Source organism: Haemaphysalis longicornis, unplaced genomic scaffold (genome assembly GCF_048455015.1).
Source record: "Haemaphysalis longicornis isolate Haplotype H1 unplaced genomic scaffold, Haemaphysalis longicornis Haplotype H1 scaffold_11, whole genome shotgun sequence".
In the NCBI taxonomy this organism is placed as follows: domain Eukaryota; kingdom Metazoa; phylum Arthropoda; class Arachnida; order Ixodida; family Ixodidae; genus Haemaphysalis; species Haemaphysalis longicornis.
Window position 1 is genome coordinate 110,484,198 of NW_027526214.1, and position 22,313 is coordinate 110,506,510.

The window sequence follows — 22,313 nt, forward strand, 5'->3', positions numbered from 1 at the left end:
TTGACTGCATCATCTTTACTGGGAGGACTGTGTAATCTGTTTGCATCGTTCTGGGTTTTCAACATTCAATATCCCAAGAAGGCACACAGAGCTCTAACGTTTGTGGAACATGCCTTTTTGGACCTTGCCAGCACCAAACCACGTGTGAAGGATTTAGAACTAATTAACTTTTGTCGTATCAATATCCCTCACCAATATTTTATTTGTTTTCAATCCTGTAACCATTGGATAGTAGTTTGAAGAATTTCGTATTATGTTTCTGACGTTTTCTTTTTTTTTTTACTGAACAGGGGATATTTTATGGGCCCTTCTGTATGCTGATAATACAGCTATCTTTTAGTGAAGCAATAATATTAGCCAACTAATATAACTTGAAACAATTATCTAAATAATGTTGGCAACTGGTGCCAAATGAATCAACTCAAAATTATCGGAAAAACACGAATTACATGGCTTTTTCTTCTCACTCTGAAGAAGCTGTCGCGATACCACCCATTCTGTTCTATATCCTTGCAATTAACCCCTCAGACTGGGTCACTTTTCTTGGCGCATCTGTGTCTTTATCAAAACGCACTTGTATTTTCCGCAGCATATTTCTCGTTCTTTATATTACTCATTTATCCATAGCCATCTCATTGCTGTCTGTCTCCTACATCATTTATCTCTTGTGCCTTTACCATCTACAAAATGCTCGTTACCTTTCAATATCAAATCGTTACACAGCTCTCGCTCATTTCACCACCAACTGAAAAATTTGTTTGTTGTTTTAAACCACTGCAACCATTTTTTTTCACTTTGTGTACTGAGTACTGATGCGTACTGATAAGTACTCACGCGTTCTCAATCCTCTAGTATTATATAATGATGTCACTTACCATGCCGTTGTGTTTGTGCCTATATGTTTTTCGCGTATTTCCAGTTCTTGTAGTAATATTGTTTCTACAGTTTGTTCAACTAGCACACAGATCGCTCATTTCACCACCAACTGAAAATTTTTTGTTGTTGTAAACCACTGCAACCATTTTTTCACTTTGTGTACTGAGTGCTGATGCGTTCTGATAAGTTCTGATAAGTACTGACGCGTTCTCGATCCGCTATTATTATATAATGATTTCACTTACCATGTGGTTGTGTTTGCGCCTATCTTTGTTTTTCGCGCATTTCCAGTTCTTGTAGTAATATTAATTCTACGGTTTGTTCAAGTAGAATTCTATTGCTGTCTTCCATTCCTAACTGGCGTGTTTTTAGCAATTTACCATTTTTACTTTCTTATAGGAGGTCGCCCTAAGTTTTTATTTCGGAGCCTCCTTGTGTACATTATGTACCATGTAAACTTGTATGCGAAAGTTCGTTTGAAATAAACCTGAAACCGAGAAAAACCGTGTGAAATCAGTACTCCCGCAGGGAACTAGAAACTCTCCCTTGTGGCCTTGAAAAAACTCCTTTCGGAAGGCCTACAAAACCACCCCAACTTTGCAAAACTCCATTCAAAAGAAATATATGCTTCCCTTGAACCTCCTAAAAACTCCTCTCGCTAGGCCTACAAAACGTAAAACTCCATGCAGAAGAAGTATATGCTTCCCTTGAACCTCCTCAAAACGCCCCTAAAATAACATAAGTACTTCCCAAGGGAGCCATAATAGGCTCCTATTTAACCGCCTAAAAAGTCCATCAACATCACTTAAAAACGCCTTGAGGAAGTAAAGAATACTCCATTTTGATCTCCTTAAATTCTCCCTGACATTTCTTAACACTCCCTAACTACCTCCTTTCTATCACCTAAAAACACCCTGTTTTGAGGAGGTAAACAAAACCTCCCTGTTCCATGTAGTAAAAAAACTCCTACAAGGAGGATCACTAGAGGACAGGCGAAAAAGAACCTCTAGGGAGTATATGGGTGGAAAAAAAGTTTAGAGTGTATGCAGAAATTTAAAGGAATGAAAGAATTTAAGTGTGTTTAAAACATCACTTTTACCGCACTTTGCAGAAGCACGTTCTGCGTTCATATAGAGGGTCCACCGACGTCGGCCACCAGGTGATGGGGGTAGTAGCATCTTGTCTTAGCAGAGACGCAGCTCCGACGTATTCACCTGGCCGTGCCCTCGCTTACCCCCTCTCCCCCAACGGCTTCCCAAGGCAGCCCAGGATGTTGGTCCAATGTCTGAGAGTCACCATTGTTAGTGGCGTACACATAGGTAGTGGAGCTCCTTACGGTAACTCTGCCATTTTCTTTCCCGTTTTATTTTATTCTGAAGGTACAGTGAAAACTCAAGGGTGCCTTATATGGAGTTCGCACTTAGGCATGATGTAGTAGGCTGCTTCCCTGCAGTGTCAATTAGCGACGGCGGCTTGGCGGCTGTCATGCTGGACGTATCATGTCAGCAAATGCGGGAAAGCCAGCAAAGCTGTAAGGCCCTTGCACACTCTAAACTTTTTTTCCACCCAAATACTCCCTAGAGGTTCTTTTTCGCCTGTCCTCTAGTGATCCTCCTTGTAGGAGTTTTTTTACTACATGGAACAGGGAGGTTTTGTTTACCTCCTCAAAACAGGTTGTTTTTAGGTGATAGAAAGGAGGTATTTAGGGAGTGTTAAGAAATGTTAGGGAGAATTTAAGGAGATCAAAATGGAGTATTCTTTACTTCCTCAAGGCGTTTTTAAGTGATGTTTATGCACTTTTTAGGCGGTTAAACAGGAGCCTATTATGGCTCCCTTGGGAAGTACTTATGTTATTTTAGGGGCGTTTTGAGGTGGTTCAAGGGAAGCATTTACTTCTTTTGCATGGAGTTTTACGTTTTGTAGGCCTCGCGAGGGGAGTTTTTAGGAGGTTCAAGGGAAGCATATATTTCTTTTGAATGGAGTTTTGCAAAGTTGGGGTGGTTTTGTAGGCCTTCCGAAAGGCGTTTTTTCAAGGCCACAAGGGAGAGTTTCTAGTTCCCTGCGGGAGTAATGATTTCACACGGTTTTTCTCTGTTTCAGGTTTATTTCAAACGAACTTTCGCACACAAGCTTACATGGTACATAGTGTACACAAGGAGGCTCCGAAATAAAAACTTAGGGCGACCTCCTATAAGAAAGTAAAAATGGTAAATTGCTAAAAACACGCCAGTTAGGAATGGAAGACAGCAATAGAATGCTAGTTGAACAAACCGTAGAAATAATATTACTACAAGAGCTGGAAATACGCGAAAAACAAAGATAGGCGCAAACACAACCACATGGTACGTGAAATCATTATATAATAATAGCGGATCGAGAACGCGTCAGTACTTATCAGAACTTATCAGAACGCATCAGCACTCAGTACACAAAGTGAAAAAAATGGTTGCAGTGGTTTACAACAACAAAAAATTTTCAGTTGGTGAAATGAGCGATCTGTGTGCTAGTTGAACAAACTGTAGAAACAATATTACTACAAGAACTGGAAATACGCGAAAACCATATAGGCACAAACACAACGACATGGTAAGTGACATCATTATATAATACTAGAGGATTGAGAACACGTCAGTACTTATCAGTACGCATCAGTACTCAGTACACAAAGTGAAAAAAAAAATGGTTGCAGTGGTTTAAAACAACAAAAAAGTTTTTAAATTGGTGGTGAAATGAGCGAGAGCTGTGTAACGATTTGATATTGGAAGGTAACGAGCATTTTGTAGATGGTAAAGGCACAAGAGATAAATGATGTAGGAGACAGACAGCAATGAGATGGCTATGGATAAATGAGTAATATAAAGAACGAGAAATATGCTGCGGAAAATACAAGTGCGTTTTGATAAAGACACAAATGCGCCAAGAAAAGTGACCCAGTCTGAGGTGTTAATTGCAAGGATATAGAACAGAATGGGTGGTATCGCGACAGCTTCTTCAGAGTGAGAAGAAAAAGCCATGTAATTCGTGTTTTTCGGATAATTTTTAGTTGATTCATTTGGCACCAGTTGCCAACATTATTTAGATAATTGTTTCAAGTTATATTAGTTGGCTAATATTATTGCTTCACTAAAAGATAGCTGTATTATCAGCATACAGAAGGGCCCATAAAATATCCCCTGTTCAGTAAAAAAAAAAGAAAACGTCAGAAACATAATACGAAATTCTTCAAACTACTATCCAATGGTTACAGGATTGAAAACAAATAAAATATTGGTGAGGGATATTGATACGACAAAAGTTAATTAGTTCTAAATCCTTCACACGTGGTTTGGTGCTGGCAAGGTCCAAAAAGGCATGTTCCACAAACGTTAGAGCTCTGTGTGCCTTCTTGGGATATTGAATGTTGAAAACCCAGAACGGTGCAAACAGATTACACAGTCCTCCCAGTAAAGATGATGCAGTCAAGACACTCTGGCCATCGATGTGGAGGCTAATTTCCCCGTTCGCGGAATGCAGGCAGGGAGTCAAAGGAACATCTACCTGAAAAAGCAAAAAAGAAAAAAAATGCCCCACATGTAAAATTCAAAACAGACACTATGGTTAAATGAACTTAATAATTCTGTACAGTAATAAAATTGTTATGCCAGGTTCCCTGCGAAGAATCAGTACTTAAATTAGGAATGCAAAGGCTTCATAAAACCAAGTGCCAGTACATTAACCATCGTGGCTTTTGCAGCAATAAAAAAGATATTACTTCCGCACAATATACTCGAGCACAACTTTAAATGACAGTGAAGTTAAAATGCAAGTATCTCTAGGTTGATAGATTAGCTCACAGAGAACACTATTATACCCCTCTTACACCTGGTATTTTTTTAAAAATAAGGTTGAAACTAGCAAAAACACGTTTTCACCGGAAGGGCTTAAGTGGCCTGACGCGCACAACTTCTTTCTTGGCTGCCGCTGGATGGTGCTACTCGTCCAGACTTGGGGTGGCAGTACCGCTTTCCAAGGGAGCATGCGAGCTACGCATGAGAAAATCGTTCGACGCCAAAACTTTCAGGGCCTCAAAAGGCCAATGTTTTTCTTCAGTGAAGCGTAAATACTGACCACAGGTCCAATGGAGAAACATTTTGCTTAGTGGTCTCGAACGGCAAATTACAGGGGAGTTTGGAAGCATGAGCCATTTGACCGGAACTGACCAAACTGCTTGGTACGTGGTAATGTTGTATTCAGTTGCTTGTATACTGCTATTAATCACCGCTGCTTCACTTGCTTCCGGTTTATCCTGATGCAAACAGCGACGGCAGTCGTGTTTGCGTCACGTTTGATGAGCAGTTGAACAGCGATTTCTCAGCACTTAAGGCATCTTGGCAATAAATCAATGCTGAAATGGCTATGCGGAGGTCGGACTTCCGTTTGAAATCAACTTGCTGGTTGTCTTCAATGACCCTTTAACAACAAGTTACCCTTATGCCTCATCACTGCAACCGATTGTTCCTCCGTGTGGTGCAAAGTGTGTTACTGTGATTATTTTCAACGTCAAACGAACCGTTTCTCTGATTTGTAGGACTGATTCTGCTATTAATTACTGCAGTGACAACAAGCTATAAAAGAAAATCCCGCCATCTCCACGAAGTGAATGATGATGAGAGGGGCGAATCTAAAATGCTTATCAGCAGACAATGTGACGCATTAAGTGCAAGCTGCTTTCATAGTGTGTGCATTGAGATTAAGATATGGCCCCCTGGCAGAATGATGCGCTGCGCGAGATTTTGCCGTACCTAAAAGGACAGGCAACTCATTTTTACGGAGTATAGGATCTGTAAAAGGGTTGCGAGTTGAGCGAGTTGTTAATTATGCATTGCGAAAAATAAACTGCGCGCAAATTAACGAGGACAAAAACACATGAAGACGGCACAAGCGCACACTCGCAACTAGTTTATTATTGCACAATTCAAAGCTTTATTTGCCCAAGCGCCCAATTGCCGCGCCCCCAATGCGTCACAGTTCTCGGCACACTCAGCCGAAAATACTAAAAAACCGTAACAACAAAACCACAAAACGAACTTTGAGGCGCACGAAAGGCGAAAAATCAGCAAAGATAACCGCATCATACATGGATTAAGACCCCCCTCCCACCCCCAACACGCATTCCCAGAAGAAGCACCGAAATAGCGCTCAATGTGTGTCTAAATATGCCACTTTTCGATTAAGCATGGCGATAGAGGGATGACTGATACATTCGGAACCAGCTTTTCTGATGTGGCTGGCTTTTACAATTTCTCGCATTTGCTGGTTCTTATGTCGCAAAAGGATGGCTGTGGGCTCAAACACAGGGACACAATCAGGTCTGCATGCGCGGTAATGAGAAGATAAGTGGCTCAGGTCGCGTTGAAAAATGAAAAAAAATATACGGTACTTTTAGACGTCGTACGCTCGAGTTTGTGACAACGTATACCCGTGTGCGGCTCTGTCCTGAAGTTTGGAGAAATGCAGGCGGGTTGTGTTATATTTCTCGTCTTGCATTACGCTTTCTTTTATATATTAGCGCCCTCTTTCCCGATGTCTCTACCTTCCTTCCCGCTTCCGTCTGATTGCGCTGATTTTCGCCAGCACGAAGTAACCGTCATGTTGCTTTGAAACGACGCCGCGCGCGACAAACGATTTTATCTCGAATGCCCTGTTACAAACCGGCCTACAAAAGAATGCGAACGCATACCCCAAAACCCACAAACAAGTAAAATAATACGAGTGTGCGCTTTTTTCTTTGCCCGTGCGTGTACGAGCTGTGAGCGGCACGGGTACCCGGGTACTTCGCTGTTAACCCTAACCAAACGTTTGACAAACGCATCGACTGATGAAAGACCACTTACCGGCGAGCTGTCCACACCTGTCGCCGTATCCAAATGCTGTTTGCGACCGTTCCTCGTGTGACAGGGGCACATGAAAATCTTTCCACCAAATGGCACTACTAGTCCTTCACAAATACGAAAAAACGACGGCCCAAGGCGATGCTTGAAGCTCCGGCCTTGCCGAGTCACCGGCCGCGCTGCGTTGAAAGCACAGAGGTTGTTTACATCCGGGCAGCCAGTCGTGCCGCCAGGGCAAGTTGAGTCGCTGCAGTCGGGTGCGTTGGCGCGCTGGCACGAGAATTTAAATCGTATATTTATGCGCAAGCAAGCGAAGCAGATGAACATTGCAATTGTTTGCAACGGCGAGAACTGCCTCTTCGTTAGCAGCAGAGTTTGACAACACCTATCGCCAAAATAAACAGATTGAGACAACACGGCCGCGCTCTTTGCCTGTGATCGCGCTGGTTGAAGCATCTATACGGGTACATATACGTACGGTATTGGTTTTGTAGCTGCGTGCAACCGTCGCGTCCTGCTCACTCGTTCTAATTAGCATCAGGCCACGGTTGAAGTGCTGGTGCACGGAGACAACAGAAGACTAACATGGCGACCGCCCGCTTGAGATGATTACCTCAGATAGGGCGTTTATTGTGGACGTGGTAGTATACAAGGAACGGAACGCCATCTCACAAATGGTGTTAAGTAGTTCTAAATCCTCCCTTTTGCTACCCGGATGGGCAACGGTACTACCATGGAGGTTCGTCCACTTCTTTAGATCATGCCTAGGGAGTACATTTTTTGCTATAGGTACTTTTCAGGGCACATTACTTGATTAAAACTCCATTTCCGGCTAGTTTGCGTTTACAGTGCACCAGTGGTGAAAACGGGTATGGAGGATTCGGACTGTGCATCTAAACACACCGAGGTGTTTGAGCCCACCCTGCCACATGCAACCAACACGATCGGAACTCCTGAAGGTGTCCAGCATACGGAGGTCAAACCGTGGACGACAAGTTTTTCCTCCAGACCCACAATGCAGGAAACACCAGTCTCACTAGCATAACTAAGATTCAAAGAAGCGCGCCTGTTCTTTGCGTGGCAGAAAAAGCCATCTCACGCATACACAACACAATGGAATACCAAAAACCTGGGGCTCTCAAAGTGTAGGGATGGGTGACACTTGGCCCTCTGACTTCCCTAACGTGGGTTCGCCCAGCTTTTCTTAGTGTACTCCCGAAACTTCTGCTTGAAAGCGCCCGCACAAGCATGTCACGCTTTATAACCACAATGCGGGTAGAGCGCACTACTCATCGTTTCTTTTGCTTCCGGATTTAAAGAAGCAATAAAAAAAAATAACAGCACACTCATAATGGGTCACGAACAGCACTCAAACACAAGAACCAACAGTGCAGGTTTGAAGGATTGGAACGTCTTTGTGAATGGCGCAGCGTAGTGTGAGCCTTCCTTGTTGCTCTTGTGCTCAAGTAGAAAAATAATCACTAAATAAGACAAAACATAAATGGGGCAGTGCGCTGTCTTTGCTCGCTTTGCTTTATTTGCTGATACAGCAGAGGGTGCTAAGAATCACTGGGTCCCGACAGCTCGTCATTGAAACTTGACCCTGACCATATTCAACGCATTAACTCTGTCCAGCGAGGGAAGCTTAGCTGTAATACTACAGGAGCTCTCGGCTATTAGGCGGGCTATTATAGGGTTAGGCGAAGTTTGAAGAATAAGAGAAGGTATCCCGGAGCTGCCTAGTGGGCATATGCTGTGATACAGTAGACACCAAGGGAACAAACAACTTCGGATGGGATGCTTAATCGACACAGAAATACCATGAACCGTGGAGGAAGTTTTCAGCATTAGCGAGAGATTCACTGTGGTTGTGATCAAGCTAAGCAAGCGATACAGGCTAAAGATAGTACATGCCTATGGGCCAAAAATGAGCTATAGGATGAAGCCGTAGAAAGCTTTTAGGAGGATGACAAATCAGCTATGAAGAAGGCTACAATGCAGTTCATGATTGTGATTGGAGATTTTAAAGCAAGGGTCGGTAAGAATCAAATTAAAGAACTGTCAGTTAGAAACTGCTGAATGGACATCACAGCAGTCAAAAAGGTTCACTGGTGTGATTTGCAGGGAAAAACAACCTAAGGTGAATAAACACATTCTTTTGGAAACGAAGCAATGGGAAATGGACATACAAATTCTCCATGGTACCACAAAAATAAAATTGACTTCATTTTAACCGACACCCAGGTATTGCGCAAAACTTAGAGGCGCTGAGTAAGATTAGGACCAACGATCACACGATGGTATGATGGAAGCTAAGGCAAACTCGGAGCAAACTCGTGAAAACTAAGAAACCCCACATGAAGTAAGCCAGAGTCAGGTAGCAGGAGTTTAAAATAACTCAATAATGATAATAATATTACTGCCAATAATGATAACAAAGCCGCAGTGGGCTTGAATGACAGTGCCTGGCAGACAGCGACACAGCCCATCTGTAGCAACTAATTAGCAATAAAACAAAAATGAAATATAATCTCGGAAACATTACAGGATTCCGATCATGCTTTAATGTAACTGAGAGCCTTTCTGAGACTATGTTGCGTTTTAACTTCTGGTATGCAGGGGGGGGGGAGTGAATTAAACATTGCAGGGACATAGTAGTTACGGAGTCTTCTACCGCGTCTTGTATTACAGCGCGGTATAACGTAAGAATTCTTAGGTCTCAGGCAAGGAGAAGGCAGATAGGGAATTTTGTACTGGCTGTACCAAAAGTGTTTTAAAACAACAATTTTGAACAGCAGAGAATTGAAATCTGGTAATGACAAGATTTTGAACACATCTGATTTGGCTGAGAGATGACTGGGTACAGTCTTCAGAATAACACGAAAGATAGAATTGATCCGGTTTACCAAATGTTGCACGCCATGATCATATATATATAAATATATAGATATATATCCCATACCGGACTACACTGTAGCATAGGGCATGATCTAGGAGCTTTCGGACCGACAATGGCATGCAGCTATTATTACTGTACGAAGTGCAAGACACTGCACGAAGTTTTTGACAAACATGCGCGAAATGAGAATTCTAAGATAAATAACTGTCGAAGAATATACGAAGGGATTTAACTGAAGTGGCGTATTGCACAGGTTTACACGAACAAGGATTGCAACATGATGTGTGCAAATATAATGGGGACTGTGGAAGAACATCCAGGTAGGCAAGGAAGGAGACCGTCGTTGAAAGAAAGCCAACATATTTACACTATATACACAGAACCGTCATCTATGCAGCCATCTTGTCGCCTATCCTAGCCCTCTTCGCCTTCTTCATCTATGTGCCTGCTGAGCTGCATGCCAGCTTCATCTTTGTCTTCAATTAAAGTTCCAACATCTTCCCGCCCCACAAGAGTTTGAGCGGTGATGGTGGATGTCAATTTGCCGTTCGTGTCGAGCCGGTGTCCGGTTTCGTCTTGTTTCCTTATCTTCGGTCTCCGCTTTCTTATGCACTTTGCCTTTTTTCTAACCTTCGATCTGTGTTTTTCCATACTGGCTACGTCAAGGGATCAGTTAGAGGCATAACGTTTCTGGTAGTCAAGAATGAGCACTGACTTGAGGTGTAGTTTCAGTGATGTCTTGCATTTGCACCTTACACAATGTCCTCCAGGCTTCTTCCACAATGTACGACCACGTCATCCAAATTTCTTCAATTTCCGAATTCGTTTAGTTGCCTGGGTTATAGTCGAGTTCATAAGGCTGGCGGCAGCATGTTGACCTGGCCTCTTTCTTGGGGGAGCGAACGTGTGGTCTCTTGTAGGATCTCTAAATCCGTTTTCATGGTTAGTGGTTGTCGAGGGGTCAATGTCTTCACGAGCAGCGCGTTCGAGCAGTTCAAATCTAGCAGCACTGCAATCGTGTGGAAATAACCGTTGAGCCGAAACATAGTCAAGCTTGCCTTGTGGTGGTGTCTCTCTACTCCCGTCCGTTAAATTTGATTTGATTGTTTCGCTTAGCCCATCGTCATGTAGCGGCACAAATCCGAATTCATAAAGGCTCTTTCTCATAAAGTCTGCACAATACCTTCTGGCGGCAGGGAAGATCTGAAGCCCTTCTTTCACGTAGGATTCACCAGTGATGCCTACCGAAGCCGGACCATGATGGTAATCCATGATATCCTCTTCTGGCGCTGGTGCCACCGACTTAGGTAGCTGCGAGACTTTATGACTTTCTCCTAGTTGTGGATAGGGCGAACGCGGTATCATGGCGTCTTAAGGTGTTAAAGAAGCGTGCACAGTTCTCTCGCATATCTCAAGCGCCGTCTCAGCCGAGTGGGTATTCCTAGCGGCATATGTTGTTGTATAGGCTAGTGATGCAGGTGTGCTTGAACCTTCCTGAAGTCGATCACCTATTACTGGAACACACACCGATATTATTGTAGTAGTTTGTTCTCAAAGTCTTATTTCCAGTAAGGCGATTATCCGGTGAGCTTCTTTTACCGACCCTAGAGAGTCGTCGTGTTGGCCGTCGATTCTGGTTCTGCATGCCATGGCAACCAGCTTCTCGCTGATTCCAACAAGTCGGTCCGCGCTGTGCTGTACCCTGGCGTACGAAACAGCGGGCTCGACGTCCTTCGTTTGCCCCAGAGTTGGCGTTATTTCAGTGATGAGCTTCCGGTTGAAGTCGAGAAGGCTTTTCTGAGCAATCTGCAGCCGCTTCATTTGCTTCGATACCTCCTCCCGCTTCGGGGTGAGCAATGCGGTCGAAGAGTAGCTTTGCGCTGCATGGCTGACCTCGTCGTGTCGCTTGACGTACCGGGTTCCGGCACCATGTGGAAGAACGTCCAGGTAGGCAAGGAAGGAGGCCGTCATTGATAGAAAGCCAGTATATTTACACCATATACACAGACCCTTTCATTTATACAGCTATCTTGTCGCCTCTCCTAGTCGTCTTCGTCTTCTTCGTGTACGTGCCTGCTTAGCTGGGTGCCAGCTTCATCTTTGTGTTCCATGAAAGTTCGAACTGGGACGGTATGATACTTTGCTTCACGGGGTTGTGTCAACAGATTAGTTTAGTTTTGGAGACATTGATATCGACGACATTAATCTGAAACCAGTCCGTCACTTTTGTTGTTGCCATTGGTAAAGAAGAGATCGCGTCAGTGTAATTTCGAGCGTCGGAAACAAGAACAGTGTCATCTTCGTACTGATATAATTTGACGTTCACAACATCAGATAAATCGTTCAAATATCAGTTAAATAGCAACAGATTTAAAATTGAACCTTGAGCGACGCCAGCTTTAATTTCCGTCAAGTTGCTACGAAATTTACCAACAGACAGAAGTTGCTGCCTGTGTGATAATAAATTTTCTAGCACCTGCAAAAATGCCCCCCAAAAGCCTAGCAAAGAAATTTTAGTCAGTAATATATAATGACAGACGCTGTCAAACACTTTACGAACGTCGAGGAACACTGCACAAGCCCTCTGACAGGGCTCAAACGCAAAGTTCGGTGTGTCTGAAAAATCTTCAAGCAGCAGCTGCGTACCCCGATTCGGCACAAAGCCATACTGGCTAGGAGATAAAACGTTATGCTTGTTTAAAAAGCTGCTCATTGTTTGGTGCTTATGTTTTTTCAGTATCTGCCCAATATATGGCAGCATTGAAATTGGCCGATACTTTTCTTTTTTGTGGCGTGCGCCACTTTTAAAAACAGGTATGACCAGCGCATTTTTCAGATCATCCGATATGATACTAGTGATAATATTGTTGTTGGAAAGGAGAAGTACAACTCTATTTATCGCTCCGAAAGCACTGGTCAGCTCTAATATTGAAATACCATCAATTTCTGGAGACTTATTTGGTTTCAGACGGAAAAGAAGCTATTTAAGGTCATGTTCGAAAAGCATGGCCAGAAAGGCGCATTCTCAAATACTTCTTTTCTAGGTGCAAAAATCTGCATGAGAACTCGCTAAACAATATATTTTCGAAAAAAAGTGAGTTAGTCATTAGCAGTGCTATGTCCGTTTGAAGAAAAACGAGACATCAATTCAAGATGGCGATTAGCGTTTATATCAGCACCTCTAAGATTGTTAATTAGGGAACACGTTTTCGTGATGTCAAAACGAGCGTGCGTAAATTTTACGCGGATTTTACGTTGTGCTAGAAGGATCATAGCATTGACATTATTTCAAAGCTCTTTAAACCAAAGCCGCAAAGCACCACATTTAGGACTTCTCTTTTATTGTACCCATAACAGATCTTTTGCTTTGACTGCCGCGAGTATTTCCGTGGACATACACTTTCATTCCCAGTTACGTTGCTTCATTTTGCAGACTTCAAAACAAATTCGCGCTTTTAAATTACCAGAACAAGGTCAGTGTGTACAGACTAAACGACAACCTAACATGGGCAATCAGTGAATCAATAGCAGACGTGGGAAAAGCAACATGTAAGAAACAAACTAAAAACTACTAAGAAAACGAAAGAACTAAAAGCCAAACGTAAGAACCTGAAAGTCTAAAGTGCGGTAGAGCAGATAAAATTCGCCGAGCTCTCGAAACTGATCAACAGAAGTAAAATAAATGAGATTCATGGATATAACATAGACGTGATCGAGCAACCGTTGCAAATAGGGGAAAGATTTGAAGGAACTAAGAGAAAGCTAGCCATCGGCAAAAAACATGACGTACGCACTCAGAGATGAGCTGGGTAACAACGCACAACATGGATAATATAATAAAGGTAGAAGAACGATTCTACACCAGGCTCTATGCCAACGATGTTAGACCATGTGAAACTACCGAGAGTAGATGCTCAACTTGCTTGGTTCCACTTATAGCTAGAGCGGAGGTGTAAAAGGCTCTCAAAGGCATGAAAAGAGGAAGAGCTAGAGGTGACGACGGCATAACCATGAATATTTTGGAGGAGGGAAGAGATATTGTACTAGAAATGCCTGCTGTACTATTTTAGATGCGAACTCATCCCATTCACTCGCCTTGTCCCTGCATCCATCCGCCGTTGTCGGCGTCCACCCCTCCCCCATTCTCCTCGCTGCGCCAGCTGCACTCTCCGCCGCTCACCCCCTCACCCCTCCGATAGCGAACACTCTCTCGCGAGGGGTATTGGAATGGATTCGATTGAATGGGCTTGGCTTGGCTTGGCTTGGATTGAATTGGCTTGGCTTGGCTTGCATTGTATTGTATTGGATTAAATTTGGATTGGATTGGATTAAAGTGGATTGTGTTGGATTGTGTTGCGTCATATCCGCGGCAGACGCAGTGGCGCCGACGCATGTGCAGTACTCTCTCTTCCGCGGTCTCCTCTCCTTCGGGTGCGCTGCGCATATAACCGGTGTGCCGCTCACCGGCGGCCTTTCGGTCGACAGTTGCTCTCCGCTTGCGCTTGAACCCCCTCAGCGTCGCATCACACCAGGGTTCCCGCGAGGGGAGGTGGGTGTAATTTTTTCCGAATGCTTCAAACCTCATACAGTGACCATAGTCTGGAGAAACGCCCACATTATTCCGATTCATAAGACGGGAGAACCCAAAGACCTTAAGAATTGCAGACCCATCAGCCCACTCTTCGTTGCGTACAAGCTTTCTAGTGGGTTTGGTTTGCCCCGTTGGTGACAGCCTGGATTTCGAGCAACCCAGAGAGCGGTCTGGGTTTAGGGAAGGCTACTCCACCATGGATAGCATCCATGTTGTTAATCAAGTGATAGGAAAATCCGCAGAATACACAAAAACCCTTTACATGACATTTAGAGACTTTGAGAACGCGTTTCATTCCATACTCACCTCCGCCATGCGAGAAACACTAGACCACCATGCAGTAGAGGAGACCTACGTAAGTCTTCTATAAGGTACAGATAAGGAATGCACGGGCACAATAACCCTGTACAAGCAAAGAGATCGATTCCCGATCCGGAAGGGAGTAAGAAACAGCGATACCACCTCGCCAAGAATGTTCACAGCACATCTTGGGGGTGTTTAGAAAGATTGACTGTGAAAATGTATGATTAAGGCTAAACAGGGAATACTTCAGCCATCTGAGGTTTGCGGACGATATAGCCTTGCTGAGTGAGACTCAGTGAGACTGACCGAGTGAGTGAGAGTGAGTGGAACAATGCTTGAGGAACTAAAACCAGAAAGCACGGCCGTGGGGCTGAAAATAGATGTGAATAAATTTTAAGTAACGATGAATAAGCCTGCCAAAAGCGTACGCTTCAGCTTAAGAAACGAAACGGTAGAAAAAGTAAAAGAATACAACTACCTTAGAAACATGGTTATTGCTTAACCCACCCAAGAGCGAGAAATCGGGCGCAGTACAGGTATGGGTTGGGGAGCACTAGTCAAGCACTCGCAAATAATAAAATGTAAGCTACCTTTGTCACTGAAAAGAAAAATCTACGAGTGCATACAGCCGGTTATCGAATATGGAGCTGAAACGTGGTACCTAACCAATCAACTAGAAACCATACTTACGTCGCCTCAACGGACTATGGAACAAATAATTTAAGGAGTAACGCTCAGGGACAGGAAACGAGCTGCCTGCATCAGAGAACAAACTGGAGTATAAGACATCATGGTTCAGATAAAGAAAAGGAAATGTTTTGGGCTGTCCATGTACTGATACGAATCGACAACCGGTGGAATATTACGGTAACCGAGTGAATACCAAGAGGTGGTTCAAGGAGTAGGAGACGGTCAATAATGCCACAGGGTGGTGAAATTAGGGAATTAGGGGGTAAACTGCGGACTCGAGCTTCGCAGAACAGGAGCAGTTGGACGTCAACGGGAGAAGCCTTCGTACTGCAGTGGACCTGAGTAGGCTGCTGCTGATGATGGTAATGAGAAGGAACGCACTCCTACTATGAGAGGGTTCACCTCTTAGGGCATCCTACCACCGCCAAGTGCCTATTCCAACGAAGCACGCCTCCTAGCCCTCAGTACCGTTCACTGTCAGTGAACACCGCGATCACCGAAACATTGCAGCCGGCCATATTTTGGTCTCGTTTTGTTCGGCCAAGGCAAATTATAGTGCTTTCTGGCACATGTAATAGAAACACTTATCCATACTTCACCCGATTGCTGATTTTCACCATGCAGACTTTATTTTCATCATCGTCCTTGCCGTTATCGTCATCGTCATCATCCTTGGTGTAATTGCCATTGTTTATACCGCTTGTGCACACGGCAGGATGCCGACTTCTTAATTCTCCTTGGCGTCCCTGTTTTCCGCAGCTATAGGCCATTGTTTCATCCAAATCTTTTGATTTTAATATTTCCCAAATGTGCGAAACCCCTACATTTCGCAAACCTATGTCCCATATCTCTGACATCACGGGTAGGCAAGTTATATGAACGTATCGTACACAATAGGCCTGCCCCTTACCTCGAAGGAAATAATTCTCGGCTCTGAGCTGCGACAAAATTTAACATACTGCGCAATAATGCCTGAATGTTTTTTATTGACAATAATCATGCGCTGGAAAGTGGACTGTAATCGTCTGATTCAGCGCCCTTTGTATGTGAGGTTTTAAGGCTTGTACATAGTTCACGTATCAATTTCATTGTCATTTTCCATACGTTCTATTATCATTCCTTTCTTTTTTGATCCACAGTACCCTCCCCCCAGTGGGAAATAGCAGGCCCAAGGTGACTTTCTCAGGCCGACCTCTCCTCTTCTCCTTTTCAATAAACATTTACTCTCCCTCTCTCAAGAGCCTCACAGCAGGTATGGCTTCCACTAACACCTCTCTACTCAAGATATACTCCCGAAAATGAAAGAATACATCCGCGACAATCTAAGCGGCCAACACAAAAGCGACATTTTGTCCCTTGACGTCAAAGGGGCCTTCAACAATGTCAAAAACCATGTTATATTTGAAAGCCTACAGTAAACCTACTTTGGCGAGCGGACTTAAAACTTTGTGAAAAATTTCTTTTCAGACCCCACAGCGGCCATTGGCATCGAGAGCCTGAAAACCGACAAACTCCCGAGACCACCGAGAGGAACACCCAAGGGCTCTGTCATATCACCACTATGTTCCAGTTTGGCAATGAAAGAGCTTCCAGCACAATTCCCAGTATCCCAGGCATCAGGAACGCTGTCTACTCCGATGATATTACAATATGGGCAACCATGGGCTTTGCCGGCTCGGAGCAAGACGACTTCAAAGAAGCAATTCCCAACCACCGAGCAGTACCTTCACTTACGTTGCCTGCCTGGCTCCACAGATAAATCCGAATTACTGCTTCTTAAAAAAGGAACCAAAGGTCGACCCCAACGCCGATTCCTGATATAGAACTTCAAAACAATGCTCCAATCCCACTGGTCAAAATTTCTTGCCTACTAGGACTTTCGCTATCAGCGAGACGGAGCGAGCATGGTAACGCTTCGTAACCTGCAAACCACAAGTCACCGAATTCGACATCTGATATGCCGTATCACAAATCACCGACATGGCCTCACGGAACAGGAGACCATCAAAATTGTGCGAGCCAAAATAACGAGCAGAATTACATATGGAACACCATATCTAGCCCTGAAAAGTAACAAAAAAGAACTTAATACCTTGATCCGAAAAGGCTTTAAGTTTTCTCTCGGTTTACCCCTCACTGCTTCGGCAGACAAATTACTGCAAATAGGCCTGCACAACACTTCGGAGGAATTGGCTGAATCCCACAAAACTACCCAATTGGAACGCCTAAAACTCACCAAGACGGGAAGACACACCCTGGGAGAACTGGGTTACGAATTCCCGAAAAACAGTAACTCTAGAGAGCGCATTCCTCTGCGTGCTAGAAGAGAACATCACTGTCGCCCCGGTGCCAAGAAACATGCATCGCACCCACAACAAAAGACGACGCAAGGCAGGAGTTTAAGCTCTTCGTACTGCATACGGGAAACGACCTGACGTTAGGTGGGCAGACGCATCACTATACACCAGTCGATCAGCCCGTGCCATCAGCATAGTCAATTACAAAGGACTGGAGCTAGCTTCAGATTCTATACCTACCAAGGAAATTGACACCACCAAAAAAACAGCCATTCTTCTTGCAGCAACCACAGGCAAAGAACATGTCACTGTCATAAAAGGCTCCAAGACAGCGTGTCCAAACTGCTCAACTGGACGCATTTGATATACAGCCACAAAAAATTTTGCCGCCCACCCAAATTTACCGGATATTTTCATCATATGCACATCTTGTCATAAATCACTGGTTGGGAATGAGGCGGCTCATGCCACAGCCCAAGCTCATGCACCAGGCGCCAACATTTGGAATATCAGCCAGTGCCAAATTGGCTGATTTTGGGTCCGCATAAGCCCAAAACGAGAAATAATCCCCAGAAGGTACAGTGACATCCTGGCCCACTTCCGCTTGGGAGGGAGAACCTTCCTGTCTCCACTTCTTAACATGTCTCGCGAAGACAGAGTCATCTACAGATAGCTACAAACTGACACATCTTCCCGTGGTACATTAATACACTCAACATATCCGACGTTGTACACATACACTTGTAAATTATGCATAGAACCATGCACTCTCTATCACATCGTATGGGAGTGCCGCCACACACCATCTCTTGCCCGAAATCGCAATACCGCATTTGAGCAGTAGGAGGGTCGGTTGACCAGCTCCAACCCGGATCACCAACAACATCTGGTAGACCGGGCGAGACAGGACGCCAATACTAAGGGCCTCCTGGACTAAGGAGGTCCCCCACCTGTTGGTAAACCCAACAACACTGACTGCCCAATTAAATGTTTATTGCTCCTCCTGCCAGGACTCCTCCTACTCCTTGTATTTTACATAACATATCCCTCTATTTGTAGTGGCGTCTTTGAGTAGGGCATCTTGCCCTTAAGGTGGGCCTTTTTTCCTTTTTTGCAACAAAGTCATATGCAAAATCGACCTATTTCTTCTAATTCTAGTTGTGTGACGCCCATACGAGATTGTTTCTTGAGGCGGAAGCCTTGTTTTCAATTTTAAAGAACTGCGCCTGAACGGGACAAGCAATTGTGACAAGGTTGGATGCTTCGTTTGTGAATCGTTTTCATCCCGTTGAAGTTGTGGGTTTTAAGGTGAGTACGTGCATAAAAGGCGGCAGGAATATCCTTTTTAGCCTTTTTCGTGTACCTAAGCGTAACACACATGGTATCCTTCGTTATAGAGCTCATTGGGTGGAGAGAGGTTTTTCTTTATAGGCACTTAGTATGGCCCGAAGTTCCTTCACCATGAATCGTCAGCAACATCGGACATTGGTATGTACTTTTCCCATTAGAGGCGGACTTGATATTCATATTTCTAGTGTGCTTAGCGAATGTGATGTGCCCATATTTCACGCCTTATTGTTTCCTTGTTGATGATCCGAACTGAGAAGCTGCCCGATGTAGTTATATTCATCCACCTGTGGAGGTATTTTAATGAATAACGTACCCTACTGTTGAGGTTTCCTGCTCATTGATTTACACAACACATGGGGCCTTCGCCCTAAAGCGTCCAACAAAGAAGCTTTGACTGTAACAAAGAAGCAGGGAGAGCTTTTTTGTTCCAGCCTCTTAAATGGTTTTTTTGCAATTTTTACTTGAATATTCCACGAAGTCATGTATAGAGATTTCAGGTGCCTCAGGTAGTCTCAATTCACTTGCGTCTCTGAATTCCCCCAATGACACTTCCCGAATACGATGTCGGGAACCTTTCTGATCCCTGATGGCAACATTTCTATTTGCAAAAAATAACACTGCTGGTGAATTTTGTACGTGTTCTAACATTGGCGAAGGCATCTCCGTACCGAGCCCCGCCCCCTCCGTCATGTAGTGGTAGCGCGATGAATGATCGGTGACCAGGAGAGCTGCCTGTGTTGCGGCGGACAAAGAGCCGAGAGCCAAACTTGCAGGTCATAGGAGAGTAGAGATAATACAAGGGCGCGCTTACGTGGCACGTACAGAGGAACGTCTCGCTGCGTTGCTGACGACGTTCTAACTCCGATCGCCAAAGAACGAGAAGTTAGACGCCAAAGAGCTAACTTTCAACAGGACTCCAGCGTGTTGCGCGGCGCAAAAAAGAACGAATACAAAAAACAGTTTTCCTAGAAGCACTGTTTGAATGATTCTAGAATCAGCCACAAGATACCCAGAAGGCAGCGCATTATTCTCGAGTTGTAGTTTAGTCATGTTCATTAGGGCCGCCGCTGGTATGGGTAACCGACTTCGAGCGCATGCACGTTGAACAAGCTCAGGCGTTTCGTAACTTGTTTTAGGGGGCGGCCTTTACCACCACACAAGAAAACTTCACCGCAGTATACTAAACGTCTATCACGCGCCGACTTGACAGCGACACACTGAACCAGAAAAGCTTCTCCGCCGCAGATTGGAGATGCCGATGTACAAGCGTTATCAACCATTGTCCTGAGTGATGCACTTCAAGAGATGTGCTCCACAGACGCTGGAATACAGACCCTGGTTCATCAACGTTGTGCTGGTCTCCTAGGTTACTCGGCCGAATACCCTGTGCTGTAGCTACATCGGGACGGTCACTACGTCTCTAGTGGGGCCAGGCAGGCGATGGAACACCGAAAACAGAACCGCATCGCCGGCAAGTGCAAAGACAATCCGCAATTAAGCAATCTCAGGTGTTTTGTTTCGAGTAAACTTTACAATTAAATAACCGCACTACATTGCATTGGCGGGAAGCGCAAACTAACCCGGAGACAGGAGAAGAAAAAAAAGATAGACGAGAGGAAGCGCTACCATTGCCTAGTCTATGTTGTTGTTTTCATCTCCTGTTTACGTCATAGTTTGAGCTTCCCGCCAATTCAATGTATTACCAACTCGCACAAGCTTCTACTTTCGCAACTGCCCACACTAGTTGCAATTTAGCCCCGCAGTATTTTAGGCCAGAGCACAAACTGGACATTTTCGGTCCACAGAAATTTTAAACAAAATGCAGTGCAATCATAAAGCAAAACCTGCGTCTGGGAAAAGAGAGCTATTAAAAATGTCTGGTGTCTACAGGCCACGTATCGATTGTAGTGCTGCCCCTTGAGCTCTCGGCTTTGCCCTGAGCCTATCCCGTTTTAATTGCACATTCGGTGCGCCCCTTCTCAGAAGGATTTTCCTAGCTGGTGAGAGGGCATTGGTCATTCTCTGAGACACATATCGAGCGCGTGGAGAGAACTGCCGCAATTTTTAAAGCTCGAGCAAACCATGTGGATTTGCTCTAGGGCACCTCGATTTCCATGCAGGTGTGTCGCAATGCGAACGTTCGTCTCTACCCTTCGGTGCGCTCACAATGAAACTCTTGCCGCAAATATGCTCGAAAGTTTTTTCTTACCTGTCATCGCTCGCTTTTACTAATCTCGTCAAGTGTTTTCGTCGTCGTGGTAAATTACACCTTCATTTGATCACAGCTGCGACTTACCCTTGACGAGGCATTCCTTGACCCGCTGGGCTCAACTCCGCCGACGGACGCGTTCACATAATAAAGAAATAAAAGCCGCACTGAACGCTTCCGCCGGCGCTCCCGGCTTGGCGCATGCGTTTTCCGCAGCTGATTCGCGCCTGAGCATGTCACCTGCCGTCTGCATGGAAGCTTGGCATTGAATCAGAGGAAATCCTTCATATAAGTTCGAGATTGTTCGAACATAAGGTCGAGATTGTTGCGCGCGAGCGGAAGGCTTTGAGCTGTCGTCGGCAAGCGGCGTCTGACTTCCCCGCGGATAGGTCCAGGCCAGCTATTCCAATCAGAAAACGCCGGAAGCAGGAACACAACAGGATATCAACACAGGCATTCGACCAATAGACCAACATGCCCAGCTAATTTCAAGGTTAACCAAGAGAAACCAAGACTTTGAGCGGCCATGCAGACACTACAAGTTTGTTCTATTTGAAATATCTTGTTTTACAGCACCCCCAGTGCTTGCCCGGGAGCAGAAGATGCCGTATTTACCGAGAAGTTAGAATGTTTTAGTACAGCGTACGCTAGAAACCGCAAAGACCCATTGAACGGAGAAGGATTGCGTGCGCGTACGCAGTAGGATACGCAGCGCGAACGTTCCCTTCTCAGTGCGCGCTAAGTACGCACGCTATTTGCTGGGTTTTGCTTGGGTCCGCAAAGCTGTTTTACGTTCCAACATGGCGGCAAGAGCCTTAAAGTCTCCTCGTATGCGCTTTTAGAGGGACGACGACCTGGCGTTGCTTGCGAAGCAAACGCCAGCAACCCCTTCAAAAACGCCTGCAGATGGACTGTGAGCTCGGAGAACGTAGACGCGACCATCGACAAGCTGTTTAGTATCCATGCACTGCGGGAGAGGTTGCACCTCGTGTTGGCTCAATTTTTCTCGAGCGACTGTGCTGACCTAAGCCAGTAAGTCCCCTGTTTTGGAGCCTACAAAACGTAGATTTTTTCTACGGCTAGTTGTCTCTACGCGTCGGCGTATAGGTCGGGATAACGAACCCATTGTGCACGTTTCGATATCACGACCTGGCTACTGACGTCGGCACGACCCGGCTACTCACATAGGCACAGAGATCACCCTCGCCATGACATGCTTATATGAGCG